Consider the following 13,497-nt stretch of genomic DNA (forward strand, 5'->3'; position numbering starts at 1 on the left):
CCAGATTCCTGACGGACAGAAATTGGGAAATAAATGCTTGCTGTTTTAAGCTGCCAAGTTTTGGAGTAATCTAGTATGCAGCAATAGACAACTAATTCAAGTTTTTAAAAATATATATGCATTTCTGAGTCCCTTCCGTAATATTTATCTCTCTGGATGAAACATAACTCAAGTGACATCAGACACTGCAAGAGCGACAATCAGCTTTATGACAATACCACCCAGCAGTACAATTAATCACTCCATATTACTACAGGTGGATGCCTGCACCACTGGTTTACGAACTTCTACAGGAAGTTAGGAGCCTTCCTACAGGGCAGGGACCTTTGTTGTATCAAGCAGTGCCTGAAACAAAGCAGGTGCTCAGTAAATGTTTATAAAATGGACTGCATCCCACATACGGCCCACCCACTTCCAGCCTGCGCTTTCCTCTTTCACCAACCCCAAATTAACGCTTGTTCCACGCCCAGAACCACCACCACCATCCCAACCACACAGGTTCTCTCGGTGCTCTACTTACTCACTTGTGTCCTCGTTCCTAGCTAGACTCCCACATGCTGCACATTTCACACTCCTGCATTCCCTCCTCGAATCTTAATAGGACAAGACTCAGTAGGTGATGATACATCAACATGTTCACTCCAGCAAGCAAAGGCGGATAAAGGAAAACAGCAATGGAAAAGAGGCAAAAGATGGGAGTCCTTTAGAGAAAAGTATTACTCTCTTCATCTTCCAAATCTCTAACACTTCTACCAGCTGAAAGAGAGCTCAGCAGAAACATAAGTAGTATCTTGATTACAAGATTTCCTTCACACAGTACAATATTTTAAGTATTCTTTTCAAGTTCACTTGAAATTCCAACTTGAGAAGGCGCAATTGCCTACCTAATCAGAATTCTAAAGCTTCAATCAAGTGTCAGAAAATAATAGCTTTTCATTATACAGGAAAGCAGTAACATTACACCATCTAGGTTTCTAAATACTGCACAGGATTCGTCACAAAAAGCTAACTACTAAAGTCTTGGCTAAAATCTCACAAAGTTAGAGTTTCCAAATAGGCTAAGAAAATAAAATTATGAAAACTAAATCTTTAAATATTATTCCTAGCTTACAAATGCAGTCATAAAAATTAAAACATTGTTATCAGCATATTTTAAATAGATTTTATGACTCTCAAAAAGCAAATATATTATGATTATTTAAAAAATGACTACCACCACTATATTTTTGTTCCAAAGGAGACTACAGATTTTAATTGCATTAAATACTTCTGCTGCCTTACACAAAACCACTCAGGCGCACACATCAGTGTAGACACACACTAACCTCAACTTCGTAGAAAATCTACCGTTTACAAATTTAAAATCTAAACGAATTCATCTGAGTGGCAGGATTTAATAGTGTACTTTCCCACAGAAACAAATTCCTCATAACTTAAATCTGAATGACGACCTGAATGGGTGCAACTCAACGCGGCGCTCCCTTCACCGTCTGCCCCTCTGGCTGAGTCTGCGGATGGGACCGATGGGACCGACGCGGGGGGCCCAGCGCGCACAAGCCTCACAGGCCTCAGCCAGACAGGCTGCGCTCACATCGTGACCTGTCTTCTCCCCTGGCAAATAGGGTGACACCATCTACTTTGGAGGGTGGCTGTGGGAATGTAATGAGGTCACAGGTGAAAACCAGGCACCACACACCTGGCAGAGAGGGAACTGATCTCACAAACATGTGCCAGATGCTGTTCTCAAGCTTTACATGTATTAGGAAGCCGAGCCTCGCCAACAATCCTACATTATTTCCCTTCTACAGGTAAGGACATCAAGGCACAGAAAGACGAGCCGCCCCCTCCGCAGACTCCAGAGCCCATCCTCTTAACCAACGCAGGCTGCTGCTTCTGCGGGTGAGAGGCTCAGAAGCAGCACGCCTCCCACCCATCCTTAAGGGCCCCACTCATTAACCGTACCTCCAACTGGGCCAAGGCTGCACCAGATGGCGCGAAGACACAGGTTGGGGTGAAATATTGCACAGGCATCCCTTTGGGTTGAGGGATACAATCCCGGTGAAGCTCCAGGCCAGAATCTGCCTTAGAAAGCCCCCCTCTTAGTAGCTTCAGGGAACTACATGCCTTTTTTAAACTTCGGAGACACGCCCTGGAACCCACCGTGGCTGCAGTGTGAGAAACAGTATGCTGTAATGGTTAAAAGCACAGGCTCCAAAGTCAGACCTCCTGGTTTCAAACCCCAGGTCCACCACTCACAAAGAGGCCCTGACCAGATATGCCTGGACTTCATTTTCCATATTTGCAAAAGGAGAGTAAAAACAGTCTTTAGTCTGTATGCAAGGATTATCATACGGCTAAGTAACACACTGAGTTTTAAAATTTATTTAATAACCTTATTAAGTTTATGCATGTGCAGGGCTTAACACGGGGTCTTGGGTACATGGCAAGTGCTCAATAAATGTTAATTATTATTAGATATTTTAGTAACTTGGAAAGATTTCATGATATTTGGGGGGGGGTTGTTTTGTTTTTCTTAAAGATTTTATTTATTCATTTCAGAGCGTGACAGAGAGAAGATGAGCAGGGGGAGAGGCAAAGGGAGAGAGGAAGAGGGGAAGCAGACTCCTCGCTGAGTGGGGAGCCTCACATGGGGCTCGATCTCAGGACCCCAAGATCATGACCTGAACTGAAGTCAGATGCTTAACCAACTGAGCTACTCAGGCACCCCTCATGATATTTTGTTAATAAAAAAAGTTGCAGAACAGTATCTAACGTGACCTTATTTGGCCTTAAAAAAAAAAAACCCTAAACTACAGAAGTATATACCTATAGGTATAAATTCTACTCTATAAACATAGAAGTTTGTATAAGAACAGAAAAAACTAGAAAACAAAACCAACCTGTGAGGAAAAAAGGGACTTTATCTCTTTATGTATTTACCCATGCACACAGATCATTATCAGTAATCCTTACTTTTTTGTGTCTCCCAAATCTTCTGTAAGTGAATGTGCTTTTCTTACAATGAGAGGGGGAAAAAAACAACCATGTTTTTAAAAGGCAATTACAGATAAGCAGCAGCAATGGGCATGAACAGCACCACTCTCAAACACCAAACTTAATGGCAGAATGGCCTAAGTAACAAAACAAAAAAAAAAAAAAAAGAAAGAAAGAAGAGTTCCAGATTAATCAATTAATCTGCAGTATCTTAACACACAAAAGCAAACAGCTCTGTCGGGCAAAAACTGGTTAGAAATTCTACGAATGTCCTAGAGCTACTCAGATAACCAATTATGGAAGGGCAACGGAACTTTAGCAGAGGTCAGTAGTTCGTAGTTTCAGATGGCAATCTAGCAGTCTACAAAAATTTGCAACCCGTAAATCAGTGTTTCCACTCATCAATTCTACTTCTAGGCACCTGTAACTACATATTCTATCAACAAATGAGCAAGCATATCATAACGGCAAGGAACTGGAGACAATCTAAATGTCCATCAACAAAGAGTTAAAAGCCAGTACAAATAGTAGAGCCAAAAGATGGGCTACTTTGGGATTATTAAAGCAGATCTGCATGTATTGCATGAAAAAAACAAGTTATGGATAATAAGAATAGTATGATCACCATTTTTCATTAAAATCAAACTATCTAAATACTACCTGAATTTAGGAGAAAGGTCTAGAAAAGTTATGAAACTGGTACTAACACAACAATCCCGTGGAATGAGATGGCTGGGCGTAGGGAGGGGTGGAACCTATCTACAATCACTTCTCTAATAGTACATTTGGATACAGCTGGAGTGTTTGAGGAGCATGGATTATTCCGTAAAATTTTTAGAGGCAGTGGATTCATGCAGAATTAATGAGATAATGTGTGTGGAAATACCCCCACCTCAATCCCAGACAGTAGCACCCCTACCCTTTAGTGGACATATAACTTAGAAAAATGAGAGATTCTTTCCACCAATGAATTACACTTCCAGTACCATTCCCACATATTCATGCATACAAGTGAGCAAGGGTGATGCAGTCTTCACACTGATGCCCTGCTTTGTCGGAGCGTATCTGTGGGGATCTACCCCATCAAGGAAGACTCAGCCCCCCGCCCCCAAACCCCAGTGCTGTGAAGACACAGGACAGAAAGAGTACTGGCAGACCTGGCAAAAGGGGACTGTCCCTCTGGCTTAATTATAATCTAAACTTGGTAGGAGAAAAGAGGGGAGAGATTGACTTTGATTTATAACTATTAATATTCTTTTCAAAAAAGAACGTTCTTACTCTATCAACCTTCTATGACTCAAGCAACTAATAAGGTGTATTTCTCTCCTTCAGGAGAGCAGCTGATGAAGTTACAAGGTATGTACTTAGAGTTATGCCACACCATCTGATATTTCATTATACACTGACTTTCTATTGCTAATGTTTTCATCTGTTTGGTGGTGGCTCCCCAAATGAATTGTTAGTTGTTTTTTTGTTTGTTTGTTTGTTTGTCTCTAGGGCACTGTCACTTCAGGGAAGGTGCACAGGACGGTGAAAGAGCATGAGCCCAGGTGTCAGGGGCTAGGGTTCTCCGGTTCTCCCTGAGCTGCTCACCAGTTCTCTCGTTTTCAGTTTCCACATCTGTAAAATAAGGAGGTTGAACTAGATAATCTTTAAAAAATTTTTAGTCTATTATCTATGTTTTTTACTTTTCTCATGGGACTTAATATGGAACTGAGTAGAGCTATTCATATCAAAATGTCTTCTTTACATTTTTAGAACAATGTGCACACATGGTCTTCACAACCATATGTTTAGCAAATGAGATTCTATCAAATTTTAACACTGATACTTTATTAAGCATAAACCATTTATGAGGAACAATTTAAAGCATTTTACATGTATTAACTCATTTAATCTCACAATAACCCAGAGCATTATCCCCCCCCATTACAGATGACAAAACCGAGACCCAGAGAGTCTTCTTGCCTGAGGTCACACAGCTAGAATGTGACAAAGCCAAGATTCAAACCCAAGCAGTCCAACACATTTAACTATTACACCATACCGTCTTCATTGTAGGAGGAGGGAATACACAGTATGTGAGCTGCTTTTCAAACTGAACACACACACAGGTACTCACTTTTCTACCAAGTCACCTCTAGATGAACTGACAATCAGATTATAATTATTCCAACTGAGTGACTGTGTAAGAGTAGACAAAACTTTAAATGTTACAGCAATTCAAAAAAAATTATTTTTGAAAAATCTAGTGAATAAAGACGTCAAATTGCATGGCTTTCCCTGAACTCCATTCCCTTCTGTTTGTGCTTCCAGGGAGATCTCGCTGTAATGAAACTTCTCTCCCAGCACCTAAACCGAGCTCCTGGTCAGCAGGCCGGGCATCATGCTGTTTGTACTCTGCTCTGCCATGAGGTACCATAAACGACCCATTGTAAGATCCAGTAAAACGTTCGCTGAATAAATGTCAACTAAGTTCAATGACATATTAGAGTGAGGTACGCTGCTTTAACATTATGACAGACAAGAATCCACACATAAGCCATGAGGCATCTTAGAGCTTTCAATTCAATCCTGATTGGTGCCAGCTCAGAGAAGCTGCAAGGTGGCCTAGCATGAGAATCAAGAGCATGACAATTTAGAGACAGTACGCCGATCTCAAACTCTTCCAGCGTACACGTAGGAAAGCTTCATATCCTTACAAGAGCGTTAAGACAAAAAAAAAGGAGCACTGTTTTAACATCTATCTTACTTTGTAAGGTTGAAAGTCGGCTAAGAAGTCCAAGTAAAAAAAAGTTATCATTTATTGGGATTTGACTCCTAAATGTATTAAAGACCATGGAATAACAATAACAACAACAACAAAAACCCCACCATAACTCATGAGTTTGTAATAGTGTAATCATGTATCTGTAGTAACGTTTTCAATGACTCAGCCCAAATTCAATCATCGGTTATAGTTCTGAAATTGTGGTCCCAGGGCCAGTGGCATCAATAGCACCTAGGAACTTGCTAAAAATGCAAATTCTCGGGGCACCTGGGTGGCTCTGTCAGTTAAGCTTCTGACTTCAGCTCAGGTCATGATCTCAAATAAAATCTGTCTCTCTCAAAAAAATCTTCAAAAAAATGTGAATTCTCAAGTCCCACTCCAGGTCTAAAAGATTCAGAAACTCTGGGAGTGGGACCCACAAATCAGTGTTTTAACAGAACCTCCCCGGGATTCTGATGCATCAAATTTGAGATGATAGCTATACTCTACAGAACGTGCTTCAGTAGAAGTTAGTATCCTACTTACGCAGTGTAGAGTATGGAATACCAGCAGCAACATGGACGGCACTGGGGGAGATTATGTTAAGTGAAATAAGTCAAGCAGAGAAAGACAATTATCATATGGTTTCACTCATTTATGGAACATAAGAACTAGGAAGATTGGTAGGAGAAGGAAGGGAAGAAGGAAGGGGGGTGTAAACAGAAGGGGGAATGAACCATGAGAGACTATGGACTCTGGGAAACAAACTGAGGGCTTCAGAGGGGAGGGGGGTGGGGGACGGGATAGGCTGGTGATGGGTAGTAAGGAGGGCACGTATTATGGAGCACTGGGTGTTTACACAAGTAATGAATCATGGAACATTACATCAAAAACTAGGGATGTATTGTATGTTGACTAACATAATAAAAAAATTTTATATAAAAAAAAAAGAATATGGAATACCAAAAGGAAGAACCTAAGGGTGCTACAGACTGGATTCCAGGAATAATGTCAAAGTGTTCCAGAGCACTAAGTGAGGGTTGAAAGTAACAATACTAGAGAATGCCTGGCTAAGGCTTACTAAACCTTGGAGGGTGGGAGAACCTTTGAAAAACAAATTTGGCAGGTGAGATTCATAAATCTATTCACACATTCTCTAGCCTAGCAAGTCCACGCCGAGGTATAAATCTAAGAGAAACTCTTGCATCTATGTGCCAAGAGGCATGAACATAAACAGTGGCACTCTTCACAGGAGCCAAGGAGCACAAGAGCATAACCCTGGGAGCAACCCAAACACCCATCAATAGGAGAACGAATAAACTGGAATATATGCAAAACAGAATATTATGCAGCAGTTGGAAAACTGCAGTGACACACAATCTAGAAGAATGTCAGCAAATACTAAGTGGATGAATTTCAGCATTATAGTAAGTGAAAAATGCCTCTGAAGACAGGGCATGTAACATAGGTGCTAACTGTGTATGTGTTTGGAAAAGTCACAGATGCAATAAAACTATGTTTTAAAAGATACCAAGGGAAGGACAGACGTAAGATTCAGTAACCAGGGGGTGCCTGGGTGGCTAAGTCAGTTGAGCCACTGACTCTTGATTTTGGCTCAGGTTTTGATCTCAGCATCATGCGATAGAGCCTCACACTGATTGGGCTCTGCGCTCAGCACAGGGTCTGCTGCCTTCTGTTCCTCCCCCAACTCTCTCTCTCTCAAATAAATAAAATCTTAAAAAAAAAAAAAAGATTCAGTGAACAGTTGCCTCAGGTGAGACAAGTAGGGCAAAGGACTGGACAGGCCCATATGGTCATGTAGAGATTACTGTCAAGGTCCTAGCTTACGTTAGGTAGTACTTAGTATTAAAACTAAGTAAATAGATAAACTATGAGAATGTGTCCTAAGCCAAGCAATATAACTAATTCTTTGTACCTGAAGTCCTTTATTTTTTTTTTTTTAAATATGGGGCGCCTGGGTGGCTCAGTTAGTTAAGCGTCCGACTCTTGATCTCAACTCAGGTCTTGATCTCAGGGTCATGAGTTCCTTCCCCGTGTTGGGCTCCATGTGGAGCCTACATTAAAAAAACAAAATAAAAAATAAAGGGGTGCCTGGGTGGCTCAGTTGGTTAAGCAGCTGCCTTTGGCTCAGGTCACGATCTCAGGGTCCTGGGATTGAGCCCCACGTCGGGCTCCCTGCTTGGTAGGGAGTCTGCTTCTCCCTCTCCCACTGCCCCTAACCCCCTACAGTGTGTACACACGCATCCATGCGTGTGCGCACACTGTCTTAAAACCTTAAAAAAAAAAATACACACAGACGCACATATACACTATTCCTCAAATATGTCAAACACTTCTAAATTCTACCCAGTCCTGGCTATGAGACACTAAGAGCCCTGGGTCCTCAGCCTGACAGCTGCCAAGGCAGGCTAAACTGTTTTGGGTCACAGAATCCAAAGCCAGTGACTCTACCCCCTTAAAGTACAAAAACAAGCAGTTTTGGCTATAGTTTCAGAACATCTATGAAGCCATTCAGATCTACACAGGATCCATGAACAAGGAGTGAAGAATTGGAACTCCTGTACTAGTTAATTACAAGAAACTGGTGGGAGATAACAACTCTCAGTTGATGTGGGTCATCAGCCATCCCATCCTTAGAACAGCCCCAGAAAGGAGGCTTTTAAAACAACACTGTTTTATTGAAGGAAGAATCTGAGACTCAGAGAAATGAAGTAACTTGCCCAGTTACAAACCTGGGGGGTAGGAATAAAAACCCAGCTATTTAACAATATGGAAGGTAAGAATAAAAACCAGCTATTTATGATTCCAGTGCCTCACACATCCTGGCCTCCTCTTGAATCTCAACAAGTATCCCAAGTAAATGATATAAATTCTGTGGGACCAACTCTTCATTATCAAATAACACAGCTGATGATGGGTTATATTTATTGATGATTTCTAGGATGTCTTCTTGAGTTTATAGTCTAGACCAATGTGCAAGGATATTTCTAAAACTTGGATACAGACTAAAAGAATAATGTTGAAGGAGCCAACTTTTAGATAGGAAAGTACAAACAAGACAAACTCAAGACTGGGATCTTAAAAACCTAGACTAACTCTCAGATAAAAATGCAATGGCCAGTGCCCATCTTGAATTCTAAGTAGCTACTGACCACTCATTAAACTCTATACACAAGTTTAAATTCAAATATAGTGCCATGATTTCTTTAGAGCAATACTCGTCTAGCAATCTCCTCCCAAACTGATGTTTCCAGAACATTAAGGTTCCATTTTCAGCAGCCCTGGCACAAAAATATTATACCTAACTAGGCAATTAATGGCCAGGGCCTGGCTGATGGACTTAGCCATGACAATGAGAATTGTGAAGGACAGATAAATAATTCAGAAGTTGGACTGACAAACACGATGACAAGTATACAAAACAGAGGCATTTATTCTCTCATGTAAAAATCAGTCTTTGGTACTAGACAGAGAACAGAGTCACTCAGATAAAGGAACAGAGGAGTAAGGTGAATAAAATCGGGTTTGGTTAAGTATGTGATGATAATGAGCTCAGTGTAGAACTTAACTGGGTTTAGAGATGCCCTCATAAGACATTCAAATGGAGATAAACTCTAGGGCTTGGAGATCCAAAGACGTCAGGGCAGAATTAGGAGTCATCAGCATGTATGTGGTAGTTGAATCCATACAGAAAAAAGCAGCAGCAGAAAGAACCCCAAAGAATATCAACACGTAGCAGGTGAGTGAAGGGAACTGGATATAGGAGCTAAAAACTGGGTGGGCTTTAGGAAAGCCAAGGGAAAAGAAACTTTTAAAGAGGAGGGGGTGATGAACAGCAGCCAATGACATGAAAAAGCAAGATCTGAGTAGAAAAATACGGTGGATCTGGCGATTAGTGACTTTATGACAAAGCTGAGCAGTAAAAATGAAATAGAATTTTAGAAAAGTGATCAGCAAATAAGAAAAGGAGACAAATCATGTGCTCACAAAGCTTAGTTTCACAGAATGTGAAAACGGACTTCTTTAAATGTAGAAAGGCTTTATTAGATGCTCACGTATCCACTAGCAACTCAAAAAAAACCAAAAACCTGTCCTTAAGTTCGTTCCTATTCAATTACAGCATTTTTATATCAAACAGAAATAATATTAAATACTCGATAAATGTAAGTTAATTCTCCGGGTACCATTCTGGATATTAACATATTTTCTTATTTAATCACAACCCTATGAAATAGGTATTATTATTCCTAACTTACAAATGAGACTCAGGCACTGAGAGGATAAGGTCCAATAGTAACTTGCCCAAGACTGCGTAGCTAATGGTATGATAGTCAAAACCAAAATCTGACTCAGCAGAGTTAGAGGGAGGGAGGACAATGTGGGAAGCAAGAGTTAACAGATGAGAACTGTAAATATTACTGGCTAACTGGTTGTAGTTTAATTTCTACTTAAGAACTTCTTTTTAATTTGAAAGATAGTTTGTGGCTTCTCTCATTTCCGAATCCTACAATGCTGGAGCCTGACTTTTTGTACCGGCCCTTAGGACACTTATATTTTGTACTGCATTATAATTTTGTTATTTCTCTTACTGCATCACAAGTTGCCTGAAAATGGAGTTGTATCTTACTTATCTTTGTATCCCTATTCCCCCAATCTTAAAAGTAAAACATACCCAATAAAGGTTGGTTGTATGAATAATCATTTCTGCTTTCCTCAAGTTTCTGGGGGCTTCAATAAAATATTTTTCAACTATTTAATTGCTGAGTAAGGCTAATGTCTCTCAGATGCTACTCAGACTATCTATGTTCAGAACATTTTCAGATTACTCAAATTACTGGTTTTGATGGAAATACCCTTCTAAAAATCAAATATAATTCCCTTGGATAATACCATTTAAAGATTCCCTAACACCTACTGGTCAAAGGTCACGGCCCTGTTCTCCAGCCTTATCACTCACACACCCCACCTGGCTCCATCAACCAATCCACCAGTACTTCCTCAACAGTATATTGGGCAGAACATGACACCAGGCACTTACCAGGTGAACTGCTTCTCTTCTGTCAAGACACAGCTGAAATTCTCCTTCCTAAAGCCTTCTCATATTTGCAATTTTCATTTTCTATTTTTGCTCTCTCTCTTACTACACTGTTAATTTCCTAAAAACAAACTCCTCAAGGCAACACTCATCTTTTTTCTCTTCAGGCCTGGCAAGGAGCAGCTCTGTAAGTGTTTATAAAGCATAGTTCAGTACATCTGCTGGTACTATGTACATTATTCACACACTACCAAAAGTAAAGATTTCAGGTTGTTTTCCATTAGCAATAATGAATGGTGCACTTCTCTATCTCATCTCATTAACTTTTGAACTCAAGATTAACATGTACCTTCATTACAGCTAATCATAATCACCATCACCAAAGACACAAAAAAAGCCCCTCGGACAATCAGAACCCTTTGTGTCTTGAGCAAATAATCAAACCAACAAGACTTATTCACAACTATTATAAAAGACACCCCAAAAAAATCCCTTAAAAAGCTTTGGAATGCCTCCAATTTAAGGATGGGAAATGAATTAAAATCACACAATTCTGGGGCAATATCTTTCACCTTTTAATCTGTAGGTGCCCCCTACATAGAAGACACTCAAATGTTGACTTTAATAAAACTCATGTCATATCCAGCTTTGTCAAAGAGCAGCTAGGTCAGGTTTTTGGAGACCCCAAGAATATAATCTTTGTGCTGGCCTTCAGGCTTTTGACAAATCATCTGAGCAGTGAACATTGTAGTTTCTCATATAGCCTCAGCACGTCTGGAAGGGAATGTGCTTTAACAAGTCTTGTCACAAGGCACAATGTGTTATGAGGAGATCTTCACATTTCATCCTACAATAACAGTCTCTGCAGTTATCTTCAAGCTGCTTCCCCCACGTTACTTAATCCTGGGGCTTTTTTATCTTCATTGCACAGATGGGGAAAGAGAAGGGAAGGAAGGGATAAAATGACTTAGCTGAAGAGGCCCCCGCAAGTCACCAAAAGAGCCTTCATTTAACCATCAGCTGCTAATCCTCTTTTCAAAGAACCATTTTGTTTGAGGAACTTTCACTGACAGCAAGCACAACAAAGGGTCAAATTGGTCATTAGCTTTTACTTGTTTAGTGTGACTGAATAACCTCAGCTTCCTAGGCCTCTGTGTTATGATAGCTCTAGAAGATTTTGATGGATTAACTTTTGCTGACTGAATCCAAGCTCCTAAATCTACCTCTAACTTCTTCTAAATTTCAAGATAGCGTGATTTAAAGTTTAACTCTAAAGGCATTTTTGTCTCTCTCCAGATCACTCATCCTTTTCAAATTTTATTCAGTCTCTTAAATGTGTCAAGTCACACCAACCTTTCAGTTCAGGATCAAGGCTACCAGAATTTTCTTCTACCTAAAGAGGAGACCAATCCCTCCCGAGCCACGCAATGTTCCAAGGTATCCATCATTCACAAGAGACTCTAATCTGTGCTGTTAGGGAAGCCCAACAACCTCAAACTGCAGATAGCTTCTACTCTTACACTTCTGATCCACTCTTGGAGGAGTGCCTCTTCCGATCCTCTCCCCACGATGCTCCCCACCCGCAAAGAGAAATCTCAATTCTCTCTGATTCGACAAGAACTACACCAGCGTTGCAAGTTGACATTTTGGCAATCACAACTCTGGACCTTGAAATGAGGGAACAATCTAAAGATCCCCACATTACATGTGCTAAGCACAAATAATTTAGCAGATTCCATTTCCTGGGCCCAAGTGACTTGCAAAACAGGGAGATCAGCATAGGCTCAAGAGCAGGCAGGGAACTCACAATTCGGTTTACCCTTCTTGACTATAAAATTCTACACCAAAATATTTTCACACTTGCCTGCCTTTTAGATGATGTAAGCTCTTCCCCTTGACTTTTAACTAGATCTCTCCCCCTGCAGCGGCCAGGGGCCACTCAGTAACTCATTCTAAGGACTGCCTCTTGCGGCTCGCCCCAACAAATCCAGAAGCCCGTAAACCCCGCAGCCTCCGCTAGCGACACACCGCAGCCCCAAACTGGCCATCCCCTCGTTCCCCACGTCCCCGCGTCGCTCGTCATCCCACGCCAAGCGCCACCCTCTCTCCATCCCGGAGGTTTTGGGCTCCCCGGTCCGGAGCCCTCCCGTGGGCGCAGCGCTGCGACCGCCGGCGGGAGCGGACCCGAGCTGGCACCTACCTCCCACCTCCTCCTCCAGGCACGGCCGGGGTCAAGGCTCGCCCGCCCCCTCCAACGGCCCCAACCGGCCGCGCCGAGCCTCTCGCCGAGAAGCGGGGCGCCGAGCCAGGTGCCGGCGCTCACCTCCGCACCCGCCCTCCGGCTCCCCGCCGGCGCCCCCGCCCCTCTCCGGGCGGGCGCGTCACAATCCCCGTCGCGGGGGGCGCGCTCACCGTCACGGCCCCGCAGGTTCGCAAGGTTCCCACCCCGCCCCCGCTCCGCCGGCGCCGCAGGCCCAGCCGCCTCCCATTGGCTCCGCCAGTTGCTAGGCGATGAACAACCGCGGCCTGCATTGGCCCCCGGAGTCTCCTCCCCCCCTCCAAAAAAACCTAGAGAAAAAGAAAACCTTATCCCTAGAGCCGGAGCGGGATGCGGGCGCAGCTGCGGCTGCGGCACCTGTTACGCCCTGTGATTCACCCGGCCGGGCCCTGCTCCCCGCCCCCTCCTTATGCCCGCAGA

General features: G+C 42.3%; 1 protein-coding gene across 11 annotated transcripts in view; it reads right to left on the reverse strand.

Moving 5' to 3' along the window:
* The window catches only part of SSX2IP (SSX family member 2 interacting protein), a 40,937-nt gene extending 27,714 nt beyond the window's left edge, over window positions 1–13,223 (reverse strand). For 7 of the 11 annotated variants that reach the window (XM_011217801.3, XM_034653803.1, XM_034653802.1 and 4 more), the window contains exon 1: window positions 13,000–13,193. The gene's annotated coding sequence lies outside the window, so the exon portion shown is untranslated. The other 4 variants (XM_034653799.1, XM_034653796.1, XM_034653801.1 and 1 more) reach the window with 3 other exon arrangements.
* Window positions 13,224–13,497: the final 274 nt, after the last annotated feature.

This window comes from Ailuropoda melanoleuca, chromosome 2 (genome assembly GCF_002007445.2).
Source record: "Ailuropoda melanoleuca isolate Jingjing chromosome 2, ASM200744v2, whole genome shotgun sequence".
Taxonomy (NCBI): domain Eukaryota; kingdom Metazoa; phylum Chordata; class Mammalia; order Carnivora; family Ursidae; genus Ailuropoda; species Ailuropoda melanoleuca.